Raw genomic sequence first — 24,342 nt, 5'->3', positions numbered from 1 at the left:
GAAATTCAAAGGTTTCTAGAACGAGTCATCCAAGAAGTACCCGCAGACCAAGTCGGATCCGGAATTTACTCAAGGATCTTTTTAGTTCCAGAAAAGACACGGGACTGAAGACCAATTTTTGATCTCGGCAGACTGAACAAGTTGGTAAAGTAAACAAAGTTCTGGATTGTGACACTACTGTCTATACTCCCCTTTCTGGGACAAGAAGATTGGATGTGCTCCATAGATCTTCAGGAAGCGCGCTACCGTATAAAGATGGGCAGGTGATCCAGGAGGTATTTATGCTTCCAGCTGGGAGACTCATTACTAATTCAGAGCTCTGCCCTTTGGTCTCATTGCAGCCACCAGAGTGTTTACCAAATGCATGGAAGTAGTTACGGCTCACCTGAGGCGTCTAGGATTCCAGGTATTTCCATACTTTGACTGGCTCCTGACCGCCACCACCGAGCATCTACTAACCAGGACAAGAGACACTACCATTCATCTCAGCTCATAGCAAGGTATTCCCATAAATTTCTGAAAATCTGTATTGTTGCCACAGCTGATTACCTTTATAGGGGCAGACTTAAACACACAAGACGTGGCAAAACTGCCTCACAAAAGAATGTGAAAGTTACACCATCTGGTGTCAATTTTGCTCATAAAGAAAAAAAATGCAAGCAAAATTTGTCCTCAAGGTTCTGGGTTCAATGGCCGATGTGGAAACATTAGTCGAACTGGTTCTTCTCCACATGAGGATATTACAGTGGCTACTCTTTGCTCAGTGGTCAATGCAGGAGTTATCCATGTCACACAAGATTCTGCAAGATGGACCTATGATGGTGGATTCAGTCCACGGAGGTATGATGGGCAGTTTGTTCTCCCACCCAATCAGTAGCTACAGTAACCACAGACCTTTTCTGAGATGGGGGGGGTTTATCTGGGACAGACTAAGTGACTTGGCAAGAACACTAATACCACTTGCACATTAGTGTCCTAGAGATGAGACTAGTGCTTCTGGTGTTGCAAGCATTCCAGAGCTCACTTCCAATAGGTACTATTGCAATACATGCAGACAATTTGTCCATGGTGTGGTACATCAAGAAACAGGGCGTAACCAGATCCTACCCCCTCTGTCCAGCGGCTCCATGGCAGTGGGCAATTTCTTAATGTTTTCTGACTACAACGCACATCCCGGGAAAATCCAGTGTGATAGCGGATAGATTAAGCAGGGCAATTCTTATGCCTCATGAGTGGTCCCTGAAACAGGAAACTGTGAACCAAATTTTTCGCAAGTGGGGCCAGCCATGATGCGACCTCTTTGCCACATCCGTCAACTCCAAATGCAGCAGCTACTTTGCCCTAATTCCCTTTCTGGGGGAGTCACCAAAGGATGCACTTGTTCACGATTGGCCCCCAGGACTTCTTTACGCTTTCCCTCATTTCCCATTAATACCCAAATCTCATCCACAAAGCCAAATCGTTGAGTCACAAACTAATTCTCCTTGCTCCTTATTGGCCTTGTTAGATATAGTTCCCCTTTCTACGGCCCCATCTTCAAGTGAATCTTGGTTCCTGGACCCAGTGCCAGATCTTTTGACTCATCAGTCAGGAGCGCTCCACCCCTCTCTCCAAAGCCTCAAGCTGACAGCTTGGTTTCTCCAATTCTCATCTTAGCTAGGCTTCCAGAACTATCCCCGGCAATGCAACACATTCTGGTTTCATCCCACAAGAATACGACTAGGAAACATTGTGAGCAAGTGGAAGAGATTTTCTTGTTGGGCTGACAAACTATATAGACCCCTTTACAGCCCCTATATTTACAATTCTAGAATTTTTAGCAGAAACCTTTAGTCAGGGTGCAGCAGCAGCCACTGTACGAGTTCAACTAGCTGTCATATCAAACTACCACATAGGAGTCATGGGACCCAATATAATGTCCTACAGGTTATGCAAAGCCTTTCTGATGGGTATGTTCCTTTAGAGATCTCCCATAAGAGAACCACTACCTCCTTGGGACCTCAATTTGGTGTTATCTTCTTTAATTCTCCCTCCCTCCATTTGAACCAGCCTCCTTGCCCACTAAAGTTCTTATCTTGGAAGACTATCTTTTTGACAGCCATTACTTCTGCTAGGAGGGTTTCAGAACTGCAAGCTCTGTTCTCCCTATTTGATTTTCCACAAAGAGAGTCTCTTTCAGGACAAATGTTTTCTTTCCGCCAAAAGTATGTTCCAAGGCCAATTTCGATCAGATCAGTTTATCGAGCTTACCCATATTTTTCCCCAATCTTAGCAACAAGGCAGAATACAAGCTTCAATGGGATGTCCATAAGCAGTTAAGTTTTTACTTACACAGGACAAAATAATTTAGAAAGTCTGACCAACTGTTTCATTCTCAGAAAACAGAAAAGGAACTTCAGATGTCCTATTCCTATGTTGCAGTATTCTAGGTGTGGGATTGCCTGCCCTCAGGTGACTCGTTTGTCGGCTTCTGTACGAAAGCTTCAGCTTGGCTGCTGTAGTGTGCATAGGACATCACACATAGGGCCATAAACCAGGGGCCTTAAATGTGATGTTTGCATGCATAATCCTCGGAACTTTTCAGCCGCAGACGACGTTTGCATAATCTTGCCTTCATTTTTGCTTCCCATCCTCCTTCCCCCTTCCTGGAGGATCGAGAGGAATGTTCTGAAATTAGCTGTAAGTTTCCTGATTTCCTTCATACCTTAGGAGTTAAGGGCAGAGGATCTGTTGTAGTTATTATACTGGGTTACATAGTCTAGTGATCAGTTTCTCTCAAACGAGATCTGGGTAACAGTCGCTAGGCATCTTGGCATAGGTTGTAGCATCAATGTTTAGTATGCGGCCGAGTTGGAACCGATGCTTGGTTCCGAACCCAACCATTAAGAATGAAGGCGAGATTATGGGCAACAAACATGGAACATTATGGTGAATACATACTTTTTTTTTTATTGGCTGCGTATTAGCTATTTAAGCTGGGATGCGGGATAATCACTTCTGCTGGCAGAGAAAGCAGCAATGCTGCTTAACCAAGCTGTAATGGTATGTACCTCATTCATCCTTTGAAACAGGGCCATACTTTGTTGTATCGAGGGAGGTATTTTTGGGAAGGTGAAGAACATGACTGAGGGTTTCCAGGATGAGAAACAAAAGGACAGGCCTGGGCATTGCCAGTAGAACAGCATGTTGAGTGTGAGCTTTGCCACAATTTCAGGCCCTCTCTGAAGTTGGGAAAGTGTATTAATACATTTTTAGACAAACATTCTGTTTGTTTCCTGAAACATCTTCAGAAATTTGTGAGTGTCAGTGAAATGGCTTTGTCTGTCTTTCTTTTCCTTTAGCCTCCTTTCCAAAATTTATCAGAAGTTGGCCCCAAGTAGTTCATTCTCTTGTAAACAGTCAAGGGTAAATAAGTTTCCATAGATTATATGATGTACTGGGTCAAAGGCTAGAATTCAGAAATTGTCTTCTCTTTCTGGGCATATTCCTATGCGTGGTCTGCCAAGGAAGAGTAATGCTTGCCACAGAGCCAACAACCATAGTTAGCTTCTTGTAACAGGTGTCTAGTTGCAGATGCTTGTAGCTGAAGCCTGCTGCATTGTCTTGGGGCAACCCAAGAAAGTAAGTGGAAAGCAGGTGCAATTTCAGGAAAATATTCATGTCCGAAATCTCAAGACACTTGCACTAGCTTAAAGAAAAAAAAAAAAGAAAAAAAAGCACAGGTTTATGCTTTATTAATGTTCATTTGGGTCAGTGTTTGCACATCACATTGAGTCTTCAAAGTTGCCCGCAGACAGCCTTGGAGATGGCTACACATCGTAAGTGGAGAGAAGCATGCACTTCAGTATGGCTGAAGGGATCCCTGCACATGTCTTATGAGTAGTGTTTAGAAAATTTATGATCTGAGGTCCTGGTGGCTACCTCTAAAATGTCCCGAGCACTCTCCCTTTGGTGAAATGTTCCTTAATGTGATGACATCAGTCGTGACCGCACACACAAATGGCTGTGATTTATATTAATTTGATAGCACAATTGTACGTATAAACATTACTGATAGATGTTTGTGTATTCTTGATAGAGATTAATTGTAGTCAAGGCAAAACGGAATGGAAAGTGAAAAATTAAACCCAGGAGAGTCCAAAAATAGAAAGGTCAAACACTAACAACATTGGGGGAGGGGCGAGTACCACACAAGGGAGAAATTTTTATTTATTTTTTATGCGTTTGTATTTGTTTTCTAGGGAAGAGCACTGATCTCCATAGACTATTTTCAAATTCTTCCCAGGATCAGTGTCTGGTTAAGTGACTTGCTCAGAGGCATATAGACAGTGGGAGCTAAACCTTGCACCATTCTACCACAGGAAACAGAGTACAGACCACTGGAATAAACCACTAAGTCACAGTATCTTTGTACGCGTCCCATGCACACCCCTTACTTTGTGTATATTGAATCCATGGTTGCACAGCCATGTAGATGAGCAACTCTATGAACTTTAGTTTGTAACGCAGCTCATTGTGACAATTTATTGTCCATTGCTTTGCTACTAAAACACTTCAACAGAAAAATCTTTTGTTTAGGTTATGTTGACGAAATATGTTTCATTGTCACTAGCTGTATTGAAACTTTTTCTTTGGATGTCAGGTTTTCGTCCTTTTTATTTTTACATGATTTGCAGAAGTATTTTTGAGGGTAGGGGGGCAGGGTTATGGTTGGCTGCTAGTGGCTTGCTTGGTTCAGTCTCCTAAAGCAACAGGCATTCTCTCAGGGTGTATTGCAGTTAGGTGCATGCTGTCCCTAACCAAAGAGTGGGATGTCTTGAGGATTATTTGCAGAGGAGTAACAGAGAAACAGATGTAGATTCACTAGGTACATCCATTGTAGAAGAATCTGATTCAGTAAGGATATAGTTAAGCAAAGCATCATTTTTTACATCGTAGTTATTTTTTCACAAGGTGTAGTGCTGTTTTGAGGGTGATAGGTGTTGTCTTTTGTTTTAAATTATCACTGAAGATATAGGCAGTGTATACTAAAAGAAAAGAAAATATTTTTTCCATTTGCACACATTAAATAGTTCTAAGTTAAGTCTTGTTGAGGTGCTAATGTATGTTAATGGTTTTATAAATGTTTTACAGGTTGATTATTCAACTCAGAGGGGTCAGCTTTTCTTTTATAATTGTATGAAGGAATCAGGACAGGATATTGGTGACCTAAACGACATGTCTGGAAATGAAAGGTGAGTTAATGTTGTGTAGAATGTCTGTAATTTCATACTTTACATGTCCCTCCAAATTGTTGAAGTATGAGATGTATGTTTCCTATCCGTAATGAATGGTATAACTGTATTTTTGGGTACTTCAGTTGGGAAATTTTTTGAAGTATTTTGCTGTTAAGGCTCATTTTTACCGGCATTCCTGTGCAGCCCTGATAATATGCAGAAGTAGATCTCCTTCCCTTTTTTATTTGCATCTTTTGAGACTCGTGCATCAGAAAAAGCTGAGCTATATTTCTGCTCTTTTGTTCTGTTTAAAACACGTGTTTTTTTCCCTTGCTGGATAATGTTCACTTTCTGGAGTTTATATCATTGGAATTTGCCACAGTAGCTGTGGAAGGAATTATTTTTTTTAGAAACGTTTGGATTTCCATTTGTGGGGCTTCTGCAATGTGGAACTGATAGTTTCTTGCTGTTCTCAGCTTAGCTGTATTTTTCCTACATTGTCCCTGCCAACCCTTAGCTATTCCCTTGTGGTTCATTTGCCCATTTGTCTTCTTACTCCATCTTGTCACAGCCTACATCACATTCTAGCATTGTCTGCTGTCCAGCTGATCTTTAACTTTTGATGCCTTTGATCTGCTAATGGCCAGTATTATGATGTGGGAACTAACTGATGGCCTTATTTCAGAAGACAATGGGAAGTTTATTTGCCTTCCCTTGCTTTCCATCCCTGTTGCCCTTACTACTAACTTGAGCACTGCTTAAGTGGACCGCATTGCTATGCCATTGATGCATGCTTTCTCCTTTATATGCTCGTATTCTAACAACATTGCTTATGCACTGCTTGGCTCTTTCTACTGCTGTGTGTTCCCCTTTTTTCAGTTGGGATTAGAGCTGCAAGTAAACAGGTGGTCCTCCCTCTCCTCAAATGAGTGAGATTTTGTTGGTAGCTTACTCCTACTTCACCCACTAACTCTTTCAGTACTCAAGTTTCTAGTTGATAATTCGTGCCTGGGCTGTATCTCCCCATACCACAGAGTCAGCCTTGTTTTTTTTTCTTTTTTATGCACAGGAGCACATACATTTATTTACTGATTTGCATTAACAGGGAAAATCCGAACGAGAAGTCTTGTTTGTCATGGACTTCTTGGGAAGGCCTCCTTATGTGCATCAGTAGGTGCAGTATTGTTGAGTATATTTGTAGTAAGTACAAATATCAGAATGAAAAACCTGAAGTATTTGCAAGGAAGTTGTCAATTTGGTAGCATTATTTGGAAGCTGTGAATCAAAACTGGTTGCACAGTAGTTCACTGTAAGGAAGCAGATACAAGATTAGCATAGTAATTGTGTAGTTAATTGTTGACACAAAGTGGATGTGCAAAATGAAAGTGGGTCAGGTAAGCAGGTTATCGGATTTAAATACTGTGTTGGCTGTGGAAGAAGTCCAGTGAATGTTTGAATTAAATTATTCCACCATGACATCTAGAATGCATCTAGCCTCTGCACTGTGCAGATGTCCTATTCTCGTGTTGCAGTATATTCATACTGTGGGATTCTCCGCCTCAGGTGACCCGAATGTCTGCTCCTATACAAAAGCTTTCAGCCTAGGTGATGTAGGTGTGTGGGAAGTCACATGTAGGGTCATAAACCAAAGGCCTTAAATATGATGTCTACATGCACAGACCTCAGAACTAACTGCCATATCGGACAGTAGCCTAGGAGATGCCGAAAGATGTCTTTCAGATAGGTGAAATGCTACAGACGGACTCAGAATGAACCTAGTGTTAAGGGGCTCAGTGGAGTCTCTAGTCCTGTAACATGGACAAGATGGACATCTATGGTTATGGTAAGATTTTACACAACTATTGTGTCCTATTCTCATGTTGCAGTACTCGTACTGTGGGAGAGTACCACACCTTAGGAGGGAGGAAGGATGGAGGAAGAAGTAGCGGATTACAAAAATCCTTGAAGGATTGCCCTAGCAAACCCTGCTCTCGCAATATGGTCCAGATTGTAATGTTTGGTGAAGGTATGCACAGTGGACCAAGTGGCTGCTAGAAGGATGGAAGCTGTGTCCAGGCTTTTGAAGGCGGCTTTAGAAGAAGCTACTGCTCTAGTGGAATGAGCCCTGATTCTGGGCCTTTCTGTGGTTTGAGTAGCAGAAAGAAATATTTTTTCTTATCCAACAGGTAGGGTTCTGGGTTGGAAGGAAACAGAGTTGGTTTGATTTTTTGATGGCCTTGGTTTTGTCCAGATAACATCTTGATGTCCTTCAAGGATGCATCTGCAGCCATAACATATGGGTTGTCCTGCCTCAGGCAGCCCTTCGGTCGGCCGGATTCCAAAGTCTGGGTCTGGCCTCGGCTGATGTCGCACTTTCCCCGACGTCAGAGCTTCTGGGGTATAAAGGCATCAGCCAACGCCATTTTCCTCGGTCTTTCTTGCCGCGCGGTTCCCGAAGCAGAAGCTGTTCGCAAGTGCCGGTCGGTCAGATCCAGAGATTTCATCTACCGAAGACTTCGAAAAAAGCTAAGTACCCCGTTGGGGACTCTTTCTTGCCTCAGCCGATGTCAAAGTAAATAATTGTTTAACTTGTGGGAAACAAATACCTCATAAGGATTTCCATTCTTACTGCCTTCCTTGCTTAGGCCCAGACCACGACGTATCAGCTTGTTTAGCCTGTGCCTCCTTCAACTGACGGACTCTTAGACGTCGGTCGGAGTTTGCAGAGGAATTTTTTGGAACCGCTTTTGCTTATAAAATGCCGTTGGAGACTCCGACTTCGCATATGGTCAAAAAACGCAAGGAAAAGGACCGACACTCGCTGCCCGTGGTTTCGGCTGAAACCACGGCTAGGTCTATCGCGAGTGTCTCTGTTTCGGCTGAAACAGAGTCCACGGTTATTACTTCTACCAAAACCATACCTCCGACCACCGAGGCCAGAGAGGCCCCGGCTGAGTCTGCTTCAGAACTCCCTACTGAAGCTAGTGCTCAAGAATTGTCCGACACCATACCTTTGGACATTTCTACCCCTGCACGTGGGGCAGCTTAGGCCCCCAGCTTCTATGTCTATTAAGGCCTTCTCCAGGGCTAAAGCTGCCAAACTTTCAAAAACTTTGCCTGCCAAATCTACTTCCCAGAGGCCTTCCTCTAGTTCTCAGATTCTCAGTCTTGCTGAGGACCTTATATCCTTAATTAGGGGTTCCCAACCTCACCCAGACAGGGCCTCCCAACCTCCTCCAGACATAAGGCCCAGGACTGATCCCTCTGAACCTCTCTCCTCAGATTACTCCACGGATGGATCTGATTTCTCAGACCATCAGGAAGGGGCCTACTCGCCTTATGAGGACTCAGATGCAGAAGATTCTATTCCTTCGGCCTCCCCACCTGAAGAATTTTCCTTTGGGGAGAATTTACACTCCATGAGGGAGCACTTTCAATGGCAGGGTCAGGATTTCTCTGATTCTAGAAAAAGATTAAGGACCTTTTTGCATTTGCCCCAGCATAGGCCCTTAGCCATACCACCTGTTCTAACTGTAATTGATAATGTGTACAATGATGTCAGTACTGCACCTGATTCTCTTCCCCCGGCCCCTGCCAAACCTGACAGATATTACAGGGTCCCGGATTCTCACTTCCACCTGTATAAAGCCCATGCTGCAGACCCAGAAACTATTTCTCAGGGCCCTAAAGGGGTTGCAGCTGCTACTGCCAAAAATCCCCTACCCTCTGAAAGAGAGTCTAGCGCATTAGAGAGATGGGGAAAAAAGGTTTATACATCTGCTACTCTTTCTGCCAGGGCATTAAACTGTCAATTCCATATGATACAGTACCAGGAATTTTTGTTAGATCAGCTGAATAAGAAGCTTTCTTCACCTGAACCTTTAGACCGTAAATCCCTTCAGGATTTGGTACACAACTCTCAGCAGGTCAGTAATCATTTCTTAAAATGTGGCTATGATGCACTGGAGGCTTCATTTAGATCAGCTATGACTGGGGCAGTAATTCGTAGGCATGCCTGGTTTAAGGAGCAATCTTTGCCAGACCATGTCAAGGCTAAACTCCTCGATGCTCCAATTGAGAAACAAAATTTATTTGGCTCCCCTGCACAGGAGATTCTAAAGAAGGTGGAAGAAAAAGCAAAATCTGTGCAAACAGTAAAGGAATTTCTGCAGGTCCAACCTCCGAGGTTCAGCAGAAACTGGCCTACAAAGAATTGGTCCTTTCCAGACACCTCCAGAGCACAGCGGGGCAGGAACAGACGCCCTAGAGGCAGAGGTCAGTCAAAGGGTGCCTACAGGGGCCGTCAGTGGCAGCCTGCCAACCAGAGGAGTAGTGCCACAGCCACAGCTACAACTACAACCACTACCACAGGACAGACCCAATGACTTGACTCTGATTCCGCCTACCAGGGATCAACTGGAAGCTCCCTTGGGCGGAAAGCTGGCTTTATTCTCGAAAAACTGGCATTGCATTACAAAGGATACATGGACATTGCAAACAATAGACAAAGGATACAGGTTTCACTTCCACACTTTGCCAAAAAGGGGCGTAATGCCAAACCTTCCACCAAACCAGAAGTCAGAGGCTTTAAGACAAATCAGCAATTTACTTCAGATGAAAGCTATAGAAAGGGTACCATCTATAGAACAAGGCCAAGGATTTTACTCCAGATTATTCCTTGTACCAAGAAAAGAAAACCAATGGAGGCCTATTCTCGACCTGTCCGCACTGAACACATATCTCATTGTGCCAAAATTCAAAATGCTGACCCTACAGCAACAACTTCCCATGCTGGGCAAGGAGTCTTGGCTGGTGACTCTAGATCTCAAGGAGGCATACCTGCACGTCCCTATCCGACCAGATTGCAGAAGACACCTCAGATTTCTTGCAGGATCAGAGCATTATCAATTCTCAGCATTGCCCTTTGGCTTATCTACTGCGCCCAGAGTATTCACGAAATGCCTGGCATCAGTAATTGCACATTGCAGACTTCAGGGAATTCAAATTTATCCATACCTGGACAACTGCCTAATACAAGCGGACAACAAGAAAAAATTGTTAAAGGACTTGGCCTATGTCATACACCTGCTACAGGCCTTGGGATACACAGTCAGCATCCAAAAGTCAAGACTAGTGCCACCCCAAAGGATAACCTTTTTGGGTGCGGATCTGGACACAATCACTCAGATGGCTTTTCTTCCAGAAGAAAAACAAAAACAACTTCCAGATTACTTCATGATTTTGACAAGACAAACTCTGCTTACTGCAAGGAAAGTTCTGCAGGCCCTGGGTTACATGGCATCCTGCATAATCTTGATTCCACATGCCAGGCTGCATATGAGGAAATTGCAATGGTACCTAAGGAATGTATGGTCTCAACACAGTCGCAGTCTAGAAACCATGATACCAATCATTCCATGCCTTCAAAAGGAATTCCTGTGGTGGGCTCAGGCCTGCCAGTCCAACAGAGGGTTGCCTTTCAACAAACCAAAAACAAGGCAGACCATCACCACGGACGCCTCAGACCGAGGATTGGGAGCACACATGGAGGACAAATGCATCCAAGGCCTATGGCCTCAAGGGCAACTAAGCATGCACATAAATCAAAAGGAAATGCTGGCAGTGAGGCATGCAATCGAGGCATTCAAACCATTCCTCCAGCAAGGACATCTGTTAATAAGGGCAGACAACACCACGGTCATGTGGTACATAAACAAACAAGGAGGCACGCATTCCTACCCTCTATGCTGGATGGCAATGAATCTGTGGAACCTATGCCTGAATCTCAATATCCAGCTGCAGGCCAAATTCGTACCAGGAAAAGAGAATTCACTAGCAGACAGCTTAAGCAGTACTACCACGGATGCACACGAATGGATGCTGCATCCAGACATTTTCAAACTCATAAAGAAATGGGGAATGCCAGAGATAGATCTGTTCGCCTCCCCACTCAACCACCAACTGAAGAAATTCTGCTCAAGGACATACCACCCACAAGCCTGGAGGGTGGACTCTCTCTTTCAGCTGGAATGCCCTAACAGTATATGCCTTTCCACCTCTCCCATTGATGTACAAGGTTCTACTGAAGATCAGGGAGGAACAACCAAAGGTGATACTAATAGCTCCGGACTGGCCAAGACAACACTGGTATCCGCTACTGAGAAGCATGTCTCAGGAGAACTCATGGCCTCTTCCCCTATGGCCTCTTTTTCTAACGCAGAACAATTTCAAGACCCTGCATCCAAACTTGAAAACATTGCAACTAACTGCCTGGAAAATTCCTTAAAACCAAACCAAACTGTTTTATCTCAGAGGGTGAAGGACATTATCCTGGAGGCTCGCAGACCTTCCACAAGGAAGACATACTCAGCTAAATGGAAGAGATTTCTCATTTGGAGCACATCAAAGGGCACAGATGTCACAGTGGCAAACCTAGCACACATCCTAGAATACTTAGCAGAATTGTTCCACAATGGCCTGTCTTATTCTTCCATTAAGATTCATGCTTTAGCAATTTCAGCAGAATACAATATAGATCCACCTATCTTCTCTCACCCTCTTCTCAGACAATTTTTGAGAGGGATCAAAAATGTTAAACCTCCAAGGAGACCCCCTCTACCTGCATGGGATCTCAATTTTGTGCTGGAAAAATTGACACTTCCTCCTTTTGAACCAGCAGCATCAGCAGACCTACGGTTTTTATCTTGGAAAACTGCTTTTCTTCTGGCAATCAAATCAGCAAGAAGAGTATCCGAGTTACAGGCATTAATGGCGGTGCAGCCTTTTCTTATTTTCCACCAGGATAGAGTGTCACTGAGAACCAATCCTACTTTCATGCCAAAGGTGGTATCCAGGGTATCCTTGAACCAAGCCATTCATTTGCCTACGTTCTTCCCTAACCCACAGAACAAAGGAGGAAAACTTTTGCACACCTTGGATATACACAGACAACTACGCTACTATCTGGACAGAACTAAAACCAACAGAAAAACTGACAAACTTTTTGTAGCATATGCAACTGGGGTGCAAGGAAGAGCAATTTCCAAACAGACAATTTCAAAATGGATAGGAAATTGCATTCGCTTTTGCTACTCCTTTCATGGAAAGACAGCTCCTGAAAATCAGGCCTCATTCCACAAGGGCCACAGCCGCCACTACAGCTTTCCTACGAGGGGTGGCTACCAAGGACATTTTAGAAGCTGCTACTTGGAGCTCCGTACATACATTTGCCAAGCATTACAATCTACCTTTATACTCCAGATCCCGAGCAGGGTTTGCAACTGCAGTTCTGCAGGGGATCTTAACTTACACCATCCTTCTCTTAGTACCTCCTCCCCCAGTTTGGCTATGGTATTCTACCCATATGTTATGACTGCAGATGCATCCTTGAAGGACATAGTACAGTTTTGTACCTACCATAAATGTAGATGTCCGATAGGTATGCATCTGCAGTCAGGATTACCCACCCTCCTTCCCCTCTGTGGTATTCCTAGGGTGCTTACCCCTCTTTCAGCTAACTGGGGGAATCTATTATGGTGTATTTTTTTTTTGTATGTATATATATATATATATATATATATATATATATATATATATGTATGTATAAAATTTGCTACTGTTTGGAACTTTTCAGCATTCATCCAAATTTAGCCTTCCTAGAGGGCACCTGGCATCTGGGGCAAGAAACACTGAGGAAAATGGCGTCGGCTGATGCCTTTATACCCCAGAAGCTCTGGCGTTGGGGAAAGTGCGACATCAGCCGAGGCCAGACCCAGACTTTGGAATCCGGCCGACCGAAGGGCTGCCTGAGGCAGGACAACCCATATGTTATGACTGCAGATGCATACCTATCGGACATCTACATTTATGGTAGGTACAAAACTGTACTTTTGAAAACTTCCAGGGAGTGTAGTATTCTCTGTCATTCAGAGGAGGGGAGAAAAAGAATGAGGTGCACACTGAGGGATATGCTTTCGTTCCTGAGGAAGGTCAGGAAACCTACCACAAGGATATCCTATATTTTCAAAACTGGGAAAGTTCTCCAAGTAGCGTCTCCAAAGACATAGAGATCCCTTTCTAGTGGGGGGGCGTTTTAGTCTTAACTTGTATGTGTTAACTTATCAAGGCAGGATTTTTGTGCTCCTCAGTTCAAGTCCACCGATCCGCTATCTCTGTCTGATTGCCCATAGACCCTCCTTTACTCTCCAGGCCAGATGTTAAATTGTCCCTGAAATGGGTCATGCACATCAGGCCACCAAGGAAACCTGTTTCCCTGCCTTGGTACCTGAACTTCATCCTAGAAACTTACACACTGTCCCCATTCGAACCAGCCAGTTCAGCTACACTTCAAATGTCCACAGCGAAAACAGTCCTGCTGGTGGTAGCCCCTACCTCAGCTAGAAGGGTTTCAGAGTACAAGCACTCATGGCTTGTCCCCTGTAAACTGTTTTTCACAACAGGGTGACCCTACTTACCAACCCTTTCATGCCCAGAGTGGTCAATGAACTATTTTTAAATCAGTCCATTCACCTGCCCATTTTCTTCCCCTCTCCAACTAACGAAAGTGAGAGAATACTTAATTCCCTGGATGTGCACAGGCAGCTAAGGATGTTCTTCGTGTTTCACTGTTGTAGTTATCACCTGTGTGTTATCCCTGCTGTGGTAGCCCTCAGCTGGCCCGAATACCCGATTTAGGTGTTTTTCTGCGTCGACTGCTGTCGCTGCTTGACTGATGTCAGGACGTCCGTGCTATAGAGGAGGGCAGCCAATGCCATTACATTAGTCTTTCTTGCCGTGTAGTCTGTAGCACTTGCAATTTGCAAGTGTAGCAGTCGGTTGCTAGCAGAGTTTTTTGATTCACAGCTGAAAACGTCTAAAGCCAAGTACCCCATTGGAGATCCTTTTTTTGTTTTTCGTGCACTAGCCGATGCCCGAAAAAGTTCTCGCCTGTGGAAAGCAAATATCACACAGACTTCTTCTCATACTGCGGCATTTGTTTAGGCCTAGACCATAATGTCCCCAGTTGCCAGTTCTGTGCCCTCTAATGCGAGAACCATTTGCTGTAGCGATCTTATTGTAGCCAGGGATTTTCATCTTCTGCCCTTGCATTCCGAAATGGCATCAGTCGGCCAACCTTCCGTAGACTTTCTGAAGAGACGCAAGGATAAAGATAGAGACCAAGACCACACAAGGCCAAGCCTTCTGAAGATGCTACCGCTAAGCAGGTAGTTCTCCGGAATTCGGTGAAGCGTTTTTGCAGCCCCTGATACTTTCGTAGGTTTCGACAGAGACCCTTTTGGAGTCCAGTATGCCACAGAAATCTTTGTTTTCCGAGCAGTTGGTTGTCTCTGCCTCCTTTGGGTCCAGAGCCGCTAAGCAGTCACTGGCTTCTGAGGAGATTTTTTGCAGTACCGATTTCAGACAAAAAATTCTCTTTCTACTGTAGTTCGTCTCTGATAGATGGATACTCTTAGGGCTAAAAGCAAGGCCATTCCCAGGAAACCCAAGTCAAAGGTGCAGAAAAAAACAATAACCAAGAAAAGGACGTTGAATCAGGAACCAACTTGAAAAATAAACCAGGATTTTATTGAATCGAACCACTCAAGTCACATAAACATAGCACCAACCAAGAGAATCCACCACACATGGATTGTAAGTGGACCTGCGCTTCAGATTTAAACTAGTAGCTTGTACATTGTTAGGAAAAAGAAGTTAAGTTAATTTTCCTTAAAAATATTTTTATCTCTAACAAGGATTTAGCCAAATCACCTTTGGTGGAGGGAATAAATTTAAGGCCCTTAGAAAAAAGATTAAAATGTCCTTTTTCCAGGTTTAATGGGCTGAAATTATATATGTGGAAGTTGTTATATGTCCATTTGTTAACATGGGTGATCTCATCACATTTGGGGAGGGTGGGGGTTAAAGGGGTTAAATTAAAATTAATTAATATTCCCCCCCCCAGGAAAATTTCCTTCTTTCCCCATATTTATTAAAAATTCCTTCGGATCTCCTCAGAGGTGGGAACTCTTCCTCACAAAAAGGTATTGCTACTTGTGGATCATTATTTTCTACAAATTCACCTATGTCCTTGTCATGGTTTCTATAATAAGTTTCCCTCTGCCTCCTCCGGGGTAGGGGGTTAGGATAACTTGTATTGTGCTTATATTCATTCAGGTCACGTTCCATTTTTCAAACTTTCCTTTGGACTAACTCATCCATGTTCTTATCTATTTCAGTTCTAATATTAAAATATTTAACTTTTTCTTCCTCAATGGAAAAAATCAAATCATTGGTAATGACTCTAATCAAATACTTCTATTTCCTGGTAAATGTCTTCCTGAATTCTTATATTCTCTTTTACCATAAGTTTCAACATTTCTGTACCACATTTATTGAAAATATCTAACCGTTCTAAATGAAGTTTTGAACCTGGTATTACATTAGAATATTTATAAATGCGTAACCCTTTTGGTACTGTTTCTTTAGATACATTCATTTAAATGTGTTTTCGACATTCAACACACTATGCTTATTCATAAGCTTATACAGATTGTTTAAATTGTCTTTGTATGTAAAGTCGTTGGTGCGCACAAAACTATTTTTTGAATTATCTTTAAATGCAAATTGGTGACATAACCAAGCATTTAAGTCTTTAATAGGAGTAACAGTACCTTTTTGTTTATCACTGGAATGTGGTCGAGCGTCGCGCTTCTCCTTAGCCATAGCCAAACGTGACCTGGATGAATATAAGCACAATACAAGTTGTCCTAACCCCCCACCCTGGAGGAGGCAGAGGGAAACATTATAGAAACCATGACAAGGACATAGGTGAATTTGTAGAAGTAATACCTTTTTGTGAGGAAGAGTTCCCACCTCTGAGGAGATCCGAAAGAATTTTTAATAAATATGGGGAAAGAGAAGGAAATTTTCCTTGGAGGGGGGGGAGAAGAGGGAGGGGGAAATATTAATTTTAATTTAACCCCTTTAACCCCCACCCTGTCCAAATGTGATGAGATCACCCATGTTGATAACAAATGGACATAAAACAACTTCCACATATATAATTTCAGCTCATTAAACCTGGAAAAAGGACATTTTAATCTTTTTTCTAAGGGCCTTAAATTTATTCCCTCCACCAAAGGTGATTTGGCTAAATCCTTGTTGGAGATAAAAATATTTTTAAGGAAAATTAACTTAAAACTTCTTTTTCCTAACAATGTACAAGCTACTAGTTTAAATCTGAAGCGCAGGTCCACTTACAATCCATGTGTGGTGGATTCTCTTGGTTGGCGCTACGTTTTTTTATGTGACTTGAGTGGTTCGATTCAATAAAATCCTGGTTTATTTTTCAAGTTGGTTCCTGATTCAACGTCCTTTTCTTGGCCATTCCCAGGAAAGCTACCTCTAGCCACCATATTTCTCTTGCTCCTCCTCCTCAAACTCAAATGCTTAAAATGGCAGAGGATCTTCTCTCCCTTATCAGGGGTAGTCCGGCCACAACTTCTAAAAGGGAGAGAGACCTTTCTTCTGATATACTAACAGAGCAAGATTCTGAGGAATATGATTATTTAGAGTTTGAAAAGGAACAACCTCTGACTGCTTGTGAGAATTCAGATGCAGAGGAATTCATTCCCTCTGCCTTGCCGCCAGAAGATCTTTCCTTTGGGGAAACCCTTCACGCCCTCGGGGAACATTTCCACTGGGAATATCAGGACTTTCATCAGTCTAAGACAGTTTCTAGACCTGCCCCAGCACAGACACTTGGCCATCCCTCCTATCTTAGAGGTGGTTGAGGTCTTCCAGGAATCCAGTTTAACTCCCAACGCCCTCCCACCTGTTCCCAGAAGACCTGACCGGTGTTAAGAGTACCAGATTCTCACAAATAGTACAACAATCCTGCTGTAGACCTGGAGGTCATTACACGGGGACCAAAAGGAGCTAAGGCTAATTCTTCTAAGAATCCTACTCCTCCTGATAAGGACTCCAGAGCTCTGGACAGATGAGGTAAAAAAGTATACACGTCTGCAACCTTGGCTATTAGAGCTCTCAGCTGTCAGTTCCACATGTTAAAATATCAACAACACACTTTGAAATTGTTAAAACAAAAACATTTCTACCTTTCCTAACTGTGCCAAGTCGAAAGAGCAGATGTACTGCACTCTACTTGTCAAGTGGCTAAACACTCATTACACTGTGGATATGATGCCCTAGAAGCCTCTAGCAAGGCAGCAGTGTCAGGATCGGTTATTAGGAGACCTGCATGATTGAAGGAACAACCTTGCTCTTATTATGTCATATCTACATTACTTGATGCACCCTTGGATAAGGAGCACTTATTTGGAGCAAAAGCAGAAGAGGTGCTTAAAAAGATGGAAGACAAAGCAAAATCTATGCAAATAGTGAAAGATTTCCTCCAGGTACAAACTTCTAGATTTAGCAGAAATTTCCTCTCAAAACACTGGTCCTTTCCTGCACCTAGCAGACAGGGACAAGGTAAGCTCCGCAGGGACAGACAATCCAGACTCCCACCCCAGGGACAGCAGAGAACCAAACAGTGGACCACTCCCAGTCCATAAGCAGGGAGTTCTAATCCATCCCTCTGTGGCAGAAATTCTCAATGACTCCCCTCTCCCCCTTCTGTCCTCTTTTTTTGCTCACCAAAAAATAGGAGGAAGGCTTTCCCTTTGCAAGGAAAATTGTCTCTAACAAAGGGCCAGTAGGTCTTAAAGATAATTTTTCAGGGATACAAATTCTCCTATGAACTCCGATTTCTAAGAGGATACCCAGACCTACCTCCAAACCAGTGGGCAGAAGCATTGAAACAAGTCCAAACTCTCATATCGCAAGGGGCAGTAGAGCCTGTTGCCACAGATCAAACAGGGACAGGCTTTTATTCCAGACTATTCCTGGTAAGGGTTGCCACCTTTTAACAAGGCCAAAGTGGGACATGTCCTGTAGAAATGTCAGATTTTCCAGGACAAAACATACCTACAGCCGTGCATAGTACAGAACTTTACTTTTTTGCACAAATAAAAGCTTATTCTAGTAACATTTGAATTGCTTATGCTACTTCATGTAACATATAGAAGTTTCATATATAAATTAACTGTTTTATGCAACTATTAAAGAAAACTTAGGAAATATTTTTGTCCTGAAATCTCAGGACATTTGCTATTTTTTCATTTTTTTCGCAGGCCACAACTGCCTAAAGAGGGACTGTCCCTCGCAAAGTGGGACAGGAGGTAACCCTAGGCCATAGTGGGACATAGGGGTGTGTCCAGTAGGCTTGGGGGTGTGGCCAATATGAAACTGGCTACACCCTGCCATGATATCACCAGAGGTGTTAAAGGAGCTACAGTATTACAGCTTTGGGTACAACATTGTGCCGTTATTACAGCATACTGAAACCTCACAAACCATTTAAATAAAGTGAAGCATTACTTCAAAAAACATTTTACTCAGTTGTAACAGTAAGTAAACTTTAAAGGAAAAAACACACTAAACAGACACTTGTTTATTTTAAATGTAAAATTCATAAACCAAACATACCACACACAAGCCAAGTGTATAATTAAGACTGTTTTTATTGCAAATTAAAGCTAAAGCAAAGAACACCAAACTGCATACTGCACCCTAATGCTACATACTGCACACTAGCAAATTAAAACTTAAGCAAAGAAAAATGTAAAACTGCATACTGCACTGTAGTACTACATACTTCACACTAGTACAGTAAATCACTTTTTTAAAGTATTTTGAATTTGATTTTATGGCATGAAGAAGGGCCCGGTTTGAAACAGTCTTTGAATAAAAGTCACTAGATTTCATCTGGTAATTTGCAGTCATCATTAGTTTGGCTTTTAGCATATCCACACTACATCGGTTTCGCAAATCTGTCCATTTACTTTTCACCAAAGAAAAACTCTTTCTGCAAATGCATTTGATGTTGGTATATATAATACCCTAACAATTACGGGATATAGTGCAGTCAGCTCAGGCCCTTCTCTGAAAAGCTTCAGCCACTTTTCTCCTGGAGTCAAGCTTGTGTTACATAACTGTCCAAGAAAGGGCCTAATTGCCGAGTAGTCTCTGAAAAGTTGGTCTTTATCTAAATCCTGCATACTCGGGGCAGTTGTCACATTGAGTATGTCACTGAAAGCAAAGGGAGCAGTTAGAGGTAATTTAGACAGTGTGAACAAATAGTTGTTTTCATTATAATCAAACCACTGTTCCATGTACTTCACTGCTGTCTCCAAGAACACAGAAGTCTCTGTTCAGTTTAGCAGAAGTGCTGTCAAATGTGCTCATAAGTGACGTACGTTTCCTTCCAAAGAAAGCAACTTCAGCTGTTGCCTGCAGTTTTTTTGCTTCAGAGAGAGACCATTACACAAAATGTTTCCATGGGAGTAAGTGCGGATTTTTTTTAATGTACTTGTATGTTCATTGAAATCCACAAAAACAGCACAGAGAAAGTGCAAATAGTACTGGGGAAGCATAGGCAATGCATTCTCCCCATGCTCATTAGCTGAAAAGTGTTCTCTTCTCCCTGGGAGAGGAAATAGGACTGGAGCACTGGGAGATTTTTCACTATTCTTTCAATGGCTGGCAGTAGTGACAGCCACCTTGTTGGTGGATGTCTTAACAGGCACTCAAGTTCCATGCCACAAAACTCAAGTCTCTCAAGTCTCTGGTTCTTGTGGAAGAACCTGAGAAATGGCTGAAATGTTTCATTACAGATACTTCCACATCATATGGTAGTTGTGCAGCAGCTTTTTTGGCTGCATTGTGAATGCTGTGGGCATCGCATTTAGCCGCCTGAAGTGATGGGCACTTTTCTTTTAATCTGGTGTACAGACCAGATTTCTTTCCGTAGCTCACACTGGCATTCAGTCCCATATACTGAAATGCCATTCCAGGGCAAGGAGTGCCTTTCTGTAATGTTCGAAATTTGCTGTGATACAGCCTATGCAGATTCATCAGGGTCTTCATAAAAGTCCAAAAGGCCTTTCACCACCCCTTCTTTAGAAAAATACCTCACAACAAGTGGAAATAATTTTATGTATCCCATGTTGGAAGCATCAGTTGAAGTTGAAATTGCAAGCATCAGTTGAAATTGCAAATGAAGTTCATGTTTTTTGAAGGTCATGCAGGAGGCATTCCATTGAGTGCGGTCCCAAAACATTTTCGACTCTGACTTCAGCCTTGGTTCTTCCATAAGATAGTTTCTTTACAATGTCCGTGTCGCTGTACAACTGGCTGGCCAACTTTACTGCACAGTCCAAACTGTTAAAGGAAATATTGTGCTTAACTCTATGGAACACCTCAGAGGCTTTTGCTGCAATGCTCCTAAGTTCTGGTCCCTCACTGTTAGTGTCCCCTGCTCACTTTGTCATCAGGTGACTGGATTTTGTTTGAAGAATAGCGGTCTTATGTTCAGTTGCCTGATGTCATGCAACATCTTTTCTTCCACTGTTTGTCACTAGAAATTCTTTCTTACAGTACCTGCCGAATACCTTTACATTTACCGCATCTCTCAATCCAGTCAAATTCCATTTTCCACACATTCTGCCACTTGCACATTCTCTTGTTGCTGGTTGGCTGTGATGAAGCTGCTGCTCTCTCCATTCTTGAATCACTACTTACTGATATGCAACATATTTAGCAAAACTGTGTTAGTAGGGTGCAGTAACATATTGGTGCATGAATGAACTGGCTTAAACATTGGCACACGAACTGGCTTGAAAAACATTGGCATGTGAAAGAACTGGTTTGAAAAATCACTGGTATATGAAAGATTTGAGGAATGGAGCAGAAAAGAAAACCTTAAAAACTATTTGAAAAAGATAAAATAGTAAATGAGGTAATGTAGGGGGCATTTTGGCCATTGAAAAGTTACATTAGCACAACTTGTGGAAAACAAAATGTATTTTTATCACCAAACATGTCCCCCACCCCTCAAGAAAATAAACGCACTAAAATGAATGAGTGCACAGCAGACACCATAGACCCGACTTAGCTTTTGACCACAGCAGTTAAGAAAATAAACATATAGCACTAATTTACAAAGCACAATGGTCTATTAACGAATATGCCCAACAGCATGAAAGCAGTACATTGTAAATTTATTTAAGACATCACTAAAAACAAATACAAACCTTTCTACTTATAAAAGTAGACTATCCTGAAACGACATGTTTTAGCACAATCTCAAATGCACTGCATAAACTTTTGTGCATGCATCCACAAAAAAAAAAAAAGTGCATAAACATTTTGCCTTTTAAAAATACTTTTTGCAAGAGCAGCTGAAATAAACTACAGTCCACAGCAGACCCCATGAACCCCTTTTACCTCAAAACGAGTAATTTAGCCAGCACAGCATTGCAATAAACAGGCCCAAGTAAAAGCAGCACAGCCGTATTCATATTACATGGAAAGCAGGACATTGTAACCAGCCTTGCTTGAATGGCTGGCTCCCAGCATAAAAATAAAATGCACACATTTACAACTATAAATGAAAACTGTCTTGACACAGCTTCGGCAAGATGGCAACATGTACCTACTAGAATAATAAATGCACTCAGTTAACTATTAACTTTCCTCCTCAAAAGGTAGACTTGTATCACATGCACATTGACTTGCAAGAGCTAACAAGAAAAATTACCCAAGTAGTATATCCTAACTTCCTGAAAACAGCATTAAATTGCACACATTTCCATGCAAAAAAGTGCACACCATACTCTAACATTTTCTATCTGTAATCAGAAAGTACCCAGAAAACGCTACAATAGAAATAAGTCACACTACATTTATATGACTGCCCCCACCAGAAATAAGCAAAACTTCTATACAACACGGTTCAGCCTTTAAAAAGTAAAGCTTCCAAATCATACCCCAACAACCACAACGATTACATATACATACAGACACAGATTTTATACCTTTAAAAACTACTTGAAAATCTCAAAATAAGCACTGCACAGATGTAAATATTGCGTACTGCACCCCCATCTACCTCGAAATATTAAAAACTTAAATTTAGATAAAACACCATATTCCCATTTGAAACTACTAGTTGGAAGTCTCAAAATTACCACTGCACAGATTTAAATACTGCTTACTGCACCCCCCCCCCATTTACCTCTAAACATTAAAAACTTAAACAATATTCCCATTTTAAACAAGTAGAGCCACAAAATACTGTGTACTTAACACTGTCGCAGTCTTCGCTGGGCTAGCTGGCTTCCTGCTGGAATGGCTGGATGAATGGCTCCCCTGCCTGCTGGATGGGCTGGCTGGATGACTGGCTCCCCTGCTTGCTGGACTGGCTTGCTTGCTCCCTGCCTTGCTGGACTGGCTTGCTTGCTCCCTGCCTTGCTGGACTGGCTTGCTTGCTCCCTGCCTTGCTGGACTGGCTTGCTTGCTCCCTGCCTTGCTGGACTGGCTTGCTTGCTCCCTGCCTTGCTGGACTGGCTTGCTTGCTCCCTGCCTTGCTGGACTGGCTTGCTTGCTCCCTGCCTTGCCGGACTGGCTTGCTTGCTCCCTGCCTTGCCGGACTGGCTTGCTTGCTCCCTGCCTTGCCGGACTGGCTTGCTTGCTCCCTGCCTTGCCGGACTGGCTTGCTTGCTCCCTGCCTTGCCGGACTGGCTTGCTTGCTCCCTGCCTTGCCGGACTGGCTTGCTTGCTCCCTGCCTTGCCGGACTGGCTTGCTGGCTCCCTGCCTTGCCGGACTGGCTGGCTCCCTGCCTTGCCGGACTGGCTGGCTCCCTGCCTTGCCGGACTGGCTGGCTCCCTGCCTTGCCGGACTGGCTGGCTCCCTGCCTTGCCGGACTGGCTGGCTCCCTGCCTTGCCGGACTGGCTGGCTCCCTGCCTTGCCGGACTGGCTGGCTCCCTGCCTTGCCGGACTGGCTGGCTCCCTGCCTTGCCGGACTGGCTGGCTCCCTGCCTTGCCGGACTGGCTGGCTCCCTGCCTTGCCGGACTGGCTGGCTCCCTGCCTTGCCGGACTGGCTGGCTCCCTGCCTTGCCGGACTGGCTGGCTCCCTGCCTTGCCGGACTGGCTGGCTCCCTGCCTTGCCGGACTGGCTGGCTCCTGCCTTGCCGGACTGGCTGGCTCCCTGCCTTGCCGGACTGGCTGGCTCCCTGCCTTGCCGGACTGGCTGGCTCCCTGCCTTGCCGGACTGGCTGGCTCCCTGCCTTGCCGGACTGGCTGGCTCCCTGCCTTGCCGGACTGGCTGGCTCCTGCCTTGCCGGACTGGCTGGCTCCCTGCCTTGCCGGACTGGCTGGCTCCCTGCCTTGCCGGACTGGCTGGCTCCCTGCCTTGCCGGACTGGCTGGCTCCCTGCCTTGCCGGACTGGCTGGCTCCCTGCCTTGCCGGACTGGCTGGCTCCCTGCCTTGCCGGACTGGCTGGCTCCCTGCCTTGCCGGACTGGCTGGCTCCTTAATCTCCGCCCCCTTAATCCTTGCAGCCAATTGCTGCATGATTTACACCACCCGAACCTAACGGGGAATCTCTCTTAACTGCAGGTCTGGGTTGTTGACGTCACTGCATTGCCATGGAAAAACCGGAAGTATTTTTGGATTTTCCATGGCAAGTCAGTGTGCATTGTAAAACAGAATAAACACGAGGAAAGAAAGACGAGATCCACACTGTCCTTGTATTTAGCGCTTTCGTTATTTAATAAAAACTTCTTCAGAATACACACACGCAGTGAACCTGACCCTTTTTATACACACACCCCTTCTCAATTAATGACATCACAATAAATCACATTAAATAAATCAACCCCATTAAGATACTTAAAAAATTCAGTAAATGTTATTTCATCTTAAACATACCTAAAGTTAAATAAATCATTTAAAATCACATGGGGCTACTTGTGCACCTATTTTTGCTAATTTAGTCCTAGCATTTTGGGAGAAGGAATATGTATTCCCTAGTTCGTATGTAAAATCATGGCAATATTACGGGCGTTATTTGGATGACATTGTTATCTTATGGAATGACAGTGAAGATATGTTAAATGAATTCCTTGGTTTTATCGGTGGAAGTACAGGATTCCTAGAATTCTCTTACTATTTCTCATGAAAAGATTGATTATCTAGATGTCACTATTAGTAAAAATAGAAC

The sequence above is a fragment of the Protopterus annectens genome, chromosome 3.part1 (genome assembly GCF_019279795.1).
Source record: "Protopterus annectens isolate FY-2018-M chromosome 3.part1, PAN1.0, whole genome shotgun sequence".
Classification (NCBI taxonomy): domain Eukaryota; kingdom Metazoa; phylum Chordata; order Ceratodontiformes; family Protopteridae; genus Protopterus; species Protopterus annectens.
Note: the sequence above shows the minus strand (reverse complement) of the source record.